The following is a 9,439-nucleotide window of genomic DNA, read 5'->3' as shown; positions in this document are numbered from 1 at the left end:
TGCTCAAGGTCATTAGTGCTAATGCCACGCTTTTTGCCATCTGCTGAGATTGTTTACACTTGCCTAGATAATTAGCTCCTAATTAGTAGTGGATGGTGGGGAATATACCCTCTGTCTGTGCACATGTTTGTGTGTGTTTAAGAGATGGTGTGTGTGTGTGTGTGTGTGTGTGTGCGTGTGTGTTTCAGTAAATATATGATTGTTATTAAGGAAGGCAGGTTGACCTGAGCAATTACACATCGGCTGCAGAGAGAGAGAGAGATTTGAATGTGCACGGGGCATCGAGCCGCAGCATTGTGCGTTATTATATTATCACTAAGGTGTAATAGAATAAGCAGGGTGCACGTCATTCCGTACTCCAACAGTGGTTCACCCAAATCACAAAAACACTTTCTACGCACATTCCGAGAGCTATCGGCCGACGGAATGGCCGTTATCAGTGGTTATCGTTATCATTCTGACGCCACAGACGAGCCAAAACTGCACCCGCCACGCTGTGAAAGTGAAACTTAATGTTGTGAATTGAAACAAAACCGTGTGCTTTATGTTAGAATAAGTACGCTTGTTTAGGCGTCAGTGAAATATGCAAGGGAAGCAGCGAAACATGGTAAAATAAGTCAACGTTGACGTTTGGTTTCACATGGGACACGGACAGCGGGCTTCCTAGTGAAAGTCCTGTTTGTCAGGACATCAATCGCCTCGACCGCCACCCCGTGCTGACTTTGTTGCTCTTTATACTACGTCACCTGACTCCGTACTTTGCTTCCGTAATAAATACTGTAGCCACTAGAGGTCGGCGTTGTCGTCTTGTACTGGTATTGGTGATCAACTATGTGTGAAGATGATAACGGCCTCATGACCTCCCAGTGGGTGTAGCAGGCGCATTCTTAGCCTGCTGACAAGTTCATCATTCGAGGCCGGTGTTCTACTAAAATAATATTAAAAAAAATGTTATCGTCTATAAGTGCCACATATGACAACACAATATTTGCAGGAGATTCTTACTTGGAACCCAAAACTAAAAGATGCTCATCAAGGTAAAATAGCTGCACAGAGAGCAACAAAAAGAGAGACGGGGAGACATTTTTAATTTCTTTGTGATGATTTCAATCTATTTGTATTTCACCTCCAAACCTTTTGTTTGCAATAAAAAAAATAGTACTTTTAGGGAAATGTTTCCACTCATTTAATTAGTTTTTCATCTCAAAACACCTGTTTGTGCATTTGATGAATACTTTTTTAAATTACAGCGCTCTCTTTTTCTATGTTCTTCATTCTTTATAAACTTCGTATCTCCATTGAGCGCCAAGGATGGAATCCCATTCATACAAGCGAAACAAGTTTTACAGATGTTTCAAAATCAGGCTATAACCATCCCAAACGATATCAATGTCTTAATGCCACCGGGGCAGAGTGAGAGCATATATCTCAGTGTGAACTGCCGCTTTACTCTTTCTCTGTCCTTGAAGTCGGCCCCTGTGGAAGGATACCGTAGTGCTGCAACATAAAAACACTGGGCATGTTTGGAGTGAAGCCGGTGTGGGCAGTCATTCTAATGAAAAGCCAGCCCGGCCCCTTAAATCCAAAGAAACTCAACAAACAGATTGTGCCTTCTCAGGATTTTCTCTTCAACAATTTCCCCTGGTTTTTGGCCTCTTTGTTCTTTCTCTTTCAGTTTGTATCAAGAGAGAACGCAGATTCTAATCGCTTGATGAGATTACATCTTGTGCCAATGTGTTTGTAACAGAGCATGCGGTTTCTCCTATAATCTCCATGAGCCTTTATAGTAAAACAGATGTCGTGGAGGGAGATGGCCCTAATCCAGCGATGTACTATAATCCACGAGTCCTCTGAATGGTATCACAGAGGATATTATGTTTCCTGGTTCAGCCGTTGTTACGCGAGAGGGAAGGCAGCGTGGCTGAGGGTTGGGTTGATGGGTGAAAGCAATACAATCTGTGCTTGAAAACAATTTCATTGTTGCTGCAAAATTGTGCTTTTTAACTTTGATTTATGTACAAAAAACTCTTAGAGAGGAGGTCAGAGGTCATGTTGCTGGTCTTCCAGCTCCTGCAGGTCTGGGTAGATTCAAGTAAAGTCCAACAGTGCGCTGCACCGACAAGCCTCAAAATCAATTGTTGAGAAAACAAGGAAAACTCATTTGTTTGATAAAAATGAGGACCAAAAAGGGAATCAGAGACCCAGAGCTTCCTTGGTGTTTGGGTATTTGCTGGCATATCTGAAGTTTAGCCCGGGGCCGTATGAAAAGTTGAAATAAAGACGAGGCTGTTTGGCTTCTTATTGCTGTAAGGTAGATGTGACAGCCATGAGTATGGAGCAGCAGAAGCCCAGGAAAAAAAGTGAAGCGATGCTGGAGGTCGATTAACTCGTAGGTATGGTGTAACAGATGAGACGGGCATAACCCCCAAGGGCCACACTGTCAGATCCAGCAAACAGCTCGTTCTGTCCCACTAAACAGCTGGAGTTGGGACCCTCTACGACGAGGGTCTGTTCTGTGTAGTATCTCCATGCTGAAGTACTTGTCCGGCCTTCTTCCAGATGTTGATAATATTGCTCTTGACAGCAGATGTTTCTTTGCTCGCAAACTTGAGACATTGACCAGACGTGTGGCTGAAGACCAGGATGGATATTCAGGATCAAATGCTACATATCTCCTTTGTCTTACTTCTGCGTCTACATCATAAACTGCCCACCAGCTTCTATTTCTTACTGGAGACGATACAGCTGCGTCTCGACTGGTGAAGAGTGCGCTTTACTGGACACCGAATGATGCAAATCACAACACCGCCACGAGTCAATTTCACACTAATCACTCATTTCGGGTAATAAAGCTTACAGTCCACGGAGTCTCTGACAGATGGCAGATGATAATGCTTCACTATAGTTGATAAGAGGCTTGAAAAATGAGAACAATGCAATAATGAAATGAAAAAAGTCCTTCCATTTCAATTTGTGAAATGAGAAATATAAGCGCTTTAATGTTTTTGGGGAATAAGGAAATACGTCTTACAAATATTCATACCGTTATTCTAGACATGAACAAATATTACTATGTAGTAGTCCGAGGCAGATTGCATCACTTCACACATAGGTAAAAAATAAAAAAATGGTTTTGGGAAGGAGTTGAGAATAAGAATCTTGCCGGGGGCCTGCTGGAGGATCGGGCCAGCACTGGTCGCAGTTCAAAGATGTTATTGGCCTCCGTGATCTCCTCTGGACTGGGACTGGGAGGAAGATCAATATTTATGTTTTGATAGATCAAAGGATCACTGTTCAAAAATAAACACACAGTCCACTGCATCCACCGCCTCCCTCCTCCACCGCTCACCGCTTCAATCCGACACACTTTTTTCGCCTCAGAAAAAAAATCATTGTTTTCCCAGCCCAGCGATGTTAACTAAGTTCCAACCGAGTTAGGTGCGGAGGAGATTTTGATCTCGCCTCAGCCGGTCAACGCTCAATAGACGTGATGAACTCAGCTGAAGCAGAAAAGGTCAAGCTCGTCTGACGCTCTGAGAAAGTTGAAACTCCCACGGCTGCAGGAGGCTCTTCGTTCGGTAGCGAGCCTTCTCTTACTCCACACCACCTCGTGTGCTCTTTTAACGCCGCTTCGCGTTTTGCAAGTCAAAGACGGCAACGTGTTTATCCTGAGCAGAGCTGTAAAGGCGAGGAGCGAGGCTGCGCAAGTGTCGGATATAGAAAGAAAAGGGTACCGGGGGTTTTCGGAGGTGAGAGGTTTGTGCAGGTCACCGAATAGAAAGTGAATGCGTTTTGCTGTTCTAGCAATGAGCAAAATAAAAGAGCACCGGCTACTATGTAAAACTCAAAAAGATGTGTTAATGTTATTGCAAACTTCTATTCATCATTTCTTGACATAAAAAAAAGCATTTAATTGCCTGAAATTCAACGTATAACATTTCCTGAAAATCAATCTGCATGTGTATTATCTCTCTATGAAATGCTTTAAGTCTGAAATCACAAGTCATCCCTTTTCAAATCAAGCAGCCTCGCCAATGCCAAATATAGGTTTGGCAATTTTTTCTTGGAGACACATCAAGAAATCTTCCTTTAGCCTCCAAGCCTGTGAGTGGGCGGGTGGGGTACGTGTTTGATTGAGAGGGGGGGCACGGAGGCTCCATGTAAATGAACTCGCGCTTTTAACTATATCTTAAAAAGACAAGGACAGGCTGCCTTTTGAAAGCGCTGGTATTAAAGGAAGAGTTACACTTTCATGCCGAGAGTTACATGAGAACACCGATAATGATGACTCAGGTTATACTAATGTTTAAAAGGGATTTAAAGTGTCAGTTCTCCCATCAACCTACTTTAAGGAGTAGTTTGACATTTTGGGAAGTGTGCTTATTTGCCTCCTCGCTTATAACACTCGCACGCCTGTATGATAAATAAGAATCTAGAGCCGGCAGACAGCAGCACAAAAGGGACTTCAGAGGAAGGCCAGGGAAGGGTAACAGTGCCTTTTGCGAAGCCTTTCTGGAAGAGAAAGCAGTACGGCCTAAAAATAAAGGTCAGACTATACAAGAACCAGTGATCTCATATGGCTTTGAATGCTGCGGAGTCGTGGTCGGATCACCACAAAAGAAGAAAGGAGCAAATATTACTTTTGGAGATCCCTGATCACGTCTTTTTGTCGCCGATACTAATTGACGATCCATATTGGCAGATACATATCCCTTTATTGTTTGATTATAGATAGCAGCTGGTCTAAACAGCTCCAGAGTATTGTTTTGCCACCGTCAACCACAAATGTGTTTCCTCATGCTTCCAGTCTTTATGCTAAGATAAGCCAGCGGCCTGCTGATTGTAATTCATATTTAGCGAACATACATGAGCACGGTCTTCTCATCCAACACTTGGCAAGAGAGCAAATTCCCAAAACTTGAACCATTCCTTTAAATAATGAGGTCCACTTTGTTCCATGCTTGTGGATAAGAAGGAGACATTACGAAGCTACTTTCACTGTTTTAACTCGGCTTGTCTCAGCGGGCGGGGAGTTCTCATCGGTGCAGCTAAATGAAAAATCAGGGCAGCAAAGCAAAACGAGTCCTCCTACGTTTTTAAGTCCACAATTATACCAAACTCACTGTCCAATTATGCTTACACAGGACGCTCCGGCACCCACACACAAAAGGAAGAAAGAAAGAAAAAGCTTTTACAATACGGTTAAGCCAAGTCCCTGTATTTCAAGGTGTAAGGTGCAGGAACACAAAGTAGAAAGAGTAAAGGGGGAGAAACAAAAATGAAGGAGCAATTATGTCTGCCAAGGACAAAACAGTAATGTAATAAGACCCCGTGTCACGGGAAATGTCTTCCCACTGTGAAACATGGTCGCGGACACAATACGTAGATCAATAGTCGCCCACTGGGGCTCCCTTCATAGGCCTAATCAAAATAATAACAATGATAATAATTGTAATGGCCCAGTCACACTAATAATGTCCATAACAATTATAATAAATTGCAAGCTGTCCGATGTGAAGCTTCTAACAGTCATTGTCCATTTAATGGAATTAATCATGCTGGGAGGGAGAGGGAGCATGTGTTATTAGTGGGTGTTTGGAGGTCCTGGTGCTTAAATGGAACATCTCTCATCTGTCACCTACAGATAACTGAAACAAGAAAGAGACAGCTAAATGTATGAATTACGTGTCTCATCTCCAGCTGGGCAGGGAAAGGTCAGGGTCTCTGATCATGTGGACAGACGGAGACAGAGCGCAACCAAAGTCCACGAGAGGGAAAAAAAAATGCTAATGGTGTAGGTAAAGGAAAGCAGCATTAATACCCATTTAATGGACTGTGGCGGAGCGCCGCGAGAGAAAGTGAGGCGTCTCTGCGCCGCGAGTGTGTTTTGTGTAAGACGGCAGCTCAAGGTTTAGGGGGGTTCTGCGGAGAGCCATTGTGTGTTACTTTAAGCCTCAGATTTAACCCTGCTGCACAGGGAGCAAGATCAGCTATTACTGTCAGCAAAGTTATTACAGCTACACGCCAGTTGTAGGATTACCCTCCGCCTGATGTGCCTGAGCGGATGTGTGTGAGGAATGTCAGTTGAGTTTGCATTGTGACAGTGACAGTACATCATATGTTGTCTGCGCGCCTCTGCCAGTGTCTAATGTGTGCATACATGTCTGGTGAAGTGTCAGATTGCGTGACGCCGTGTTTGACGCGTGCTTGTCAGCTAACCTGTCTAAAACGATCTATCGCCTCGTTAATGTACGTGTTGCTCTTTACGGCGTCGCCACCATTGCTTGAACGGAACGAAGTGTCACTGGCAGACAAAGTGCGGACGATTGGATTGATCACGGTGGACAATCACGCATTCTGATGGATGGAGGGAGTTAATGGGGAAGGGGATGTTCTTCAGTCTTAAAACCAGACGGCAACCGTTGGTTCTGAAAAGGGAAGCCGATGCGGAAGTGCCTCAAACCTCAAAAATAAGTCCAATTGTATGGAAGTATGGACAATGACCCTGCTTGACTTGCTTTATTACCTCAGTAAACATTGTAATAATGAGTTTATGGACTCGATCAATAGTTTCAAGTCTTCTTCAATACATCACGATGTTCATTTAGTAAATTATGGTCCATTTAGAGTCAAATAGACAACAGGGGATGCTTTGAGGGCGTGGCTACCTTGTGATTGACAGGTCGCTACCACAGCGATTACCAGTCTGGGAGTTGTCCACATTTACTTCTTAGAACTTCACGTTGTGTTTTTAGTTTAGTAGTAACATTTAAAAATTGTCTTGTTCCGTGATTGGTTGCTCAACCCTCTTGTGCAACCTTCTGGTTCCAAAAAGACAAGATGGCGACGGCCGAAGACCAAGATGGCGACAGACAACATGCAGAACTAGAGGCTTTAAAAGCGTAGTCCACAAACCAATGGGGGAAGTCAAGGTGACTATATCCATTTATTATATACAGTCTATGCTTAAAAATATATATATTCTGAAATGAGTTATAACACCAGCTTCAGGAGAAAAGGTTGACATTAACTACTTTTGACCGACCTCCACAGAATAGATGTGTAAATACTGTTTCGTAGTAAGCAGCTTTAGCTCGTTTGAGTCTGTAAGCAGGCGAACAACAAACTCGTAATCCATCATTATGTTCTCTGTAATCAGATGAAGTACATCAATTCCTAAAAAAAGGCTGTGATCCTCTTTGCTATAAGGAAGCCTATAAAGACCGTCTGGATTCAGACAGAGCATTTCATGGAGATGAAATAAAAATCCATGAAGATTTCATGGAGCGAGCGCTTGTGGATGTTTTGTATTTCTATTTCTTTAGTTTCCACCGTTCAAGTTCGCCACGACTGTCGGTTCAGCTGATTACAGCACAGCACAGTGTTTCAGCGGCAATACAAAGACTATACATTACAATACATTAACCGCTACAAAAAGCAGTTTACATACAGAGATGACGGACACAGGGAGATGCCACTGCGGTAATGACGGTTTCGATTAGTCTACAAGTGAATACATGTAAATGTATGCACATCTGTGTTTGCTGCTCTGCACTGATGTGTGTGTGTGTGTGTGTGTGTGTGTGACTGAAATGCATTTCCTGGAAGATGACTGGATGACCACTCAGCCGAAATTACTGCCAAACCCTCCTGACCCAGACTATTTCCTTCCAACATACCAGTAGACAGACATCACGGTCACACAAAGACACACAGTCGCTCACACACGCACACACAAAGCCCAGAGAAAAATTATCCATCTCCAACCTCTCATCAGTCGAGTCCTCCGCTAACACAACGGGCCTCCTCCTGAGCTCAGAGGTTGAAGAGGGGAGGGAGACGGAACAGCGAGGCAGCCGTTCCGTCTCCCTCCCCTCTTTCATTGTCTCTTATCTGCAGATGTCTCGTCTCCCGCGGCCCTCCCGACTCTTCTCAGACGTTCTATTTTAAGAGCAGAGTCGCTCCGTTCGATCACGCTGTCCGTGTGTATAGGTTCTCCAGACGGAAACCAAATCTGTCTGTGTGTACAGCACGTCTCTGTGCGTACGTGTGGCTCTCTCTCTCTGTGTGTGTGTGTGTGTGACTGTTTGTGTTATAAGACTATTTACACAACCTACACATCAGCAGTTAAAACGGCAGACCAAAACTCGAGTGCTTCCAGATGGAGACACTCTGTAAACCACAGCGGCCCATCCCTTCAACCGTGAAGCAAACACACACACATATAAACACACATGAACTCACTCTCACACACACACACACACACACACACACACACAGTGGACGCCTGTCCTGCTGGGTCATAACATATCTCACTCTCCCACTATGTTTATCTCTGGTGACAACTTTCTGGGCCAGGCTATTGTTTCACTGTTTATCTGAACCTCAGGCTCCAAAAACCAGCAGCGCTGTGATTCAGTCTTTCTGCTCCCTTTTATAGGCCGCGGGTACGAAGTTGGAGAGAAGGCGGTTTGGAGAGGAATGAAGTGAGGGAGGAAGCCTGCTACCAAGTGGGTGTTTTGTTCAAGGTCTCTTCAAGGTCTCGCCATTCTAAACTCATCAGCGCCTGACAGGCATTGATGAGACTGGAGATAAAGTGGTTCTGCAAACGTTTACCAGAGATTGTAAAGGGTCAGTTCGCCAAAATCACAGAAGAAGAAGAAGAAACAGAGGAAACAAATCCACCAAGGAAGAAAATGAACGTTTCCAAAAATGATGATCTATTCCTTTAACCCCAGCAGTGTCTAGTTTCAGTATAGTTTCAGCTTTTTGCGCTGACGTTTCTGGATTTCCACCTCCAAATTTGGTTTGAAAGAGAGCAGCGCGTCTCTCCAGAAACAATGAGCTGGATAATCCACAGACCTCGCTGTCAACAGTTCTCAGAAGGACTAAAGGGTCTTCAGGAGAGAGCGGTTCCCGTCCACAGTGAAGTCTGTGGATTATCCAGAGTAATAAGGGCTTTGTGTTTAGACACATTGCTGAGCTTCTAAAATGTACTTTTTTTTTACAAATCTTTTATTCACCTCTATACTGTATGAGACGAATAAAACCAAAACTTTTTGTACTTTCCTCTCTATTTACCCTGCGACCAGCTCTTCCCCCGACTTCTTTCTTCTTCTCCCTCCTCTCCCATCCTGTCCCGCAAAGCCCCCTTGTGGTCGGCACATTGTCCTTTGGAATCTCAGGGCCGAGCCAAAAACGCCCCCACCAAGAAAAACACCGCTAACACGGGCAAACCCCCGCTCGCGGTTGACTGGAATGAGCATGTCTTACAACACACAAACAGTTCTCCTTTCTTGCAGCATTCAAAAAAGGCGACCCAAAAATCCATTAATATGCCCTTTGACAACTTAATTCACAAATGATAAAATGTTAATAATTGAACAAGTGCAACGCCGCTAATGAGAAAGCGGCATTAAAATCTGAAGAGGAGAGGAAG

Source organism: Pholis gunnellus, assembly GCF_910591455.1.
Source record: "Pholis gunnellus genome assembly, chromosome: 21".
In the NCBI taxonomy this organism is placed as follows: domain Eukaryota; kingdom Metazoa; phylum Chordata; class Actinopteri; order Perciformes; family Pholidae; genus Pholis; species Pholis gunnellus.
The sequence above is the reverse complement of the archived record's forward strand: the minus strand, read 5'-3'. Positions refer to the sequence as shown.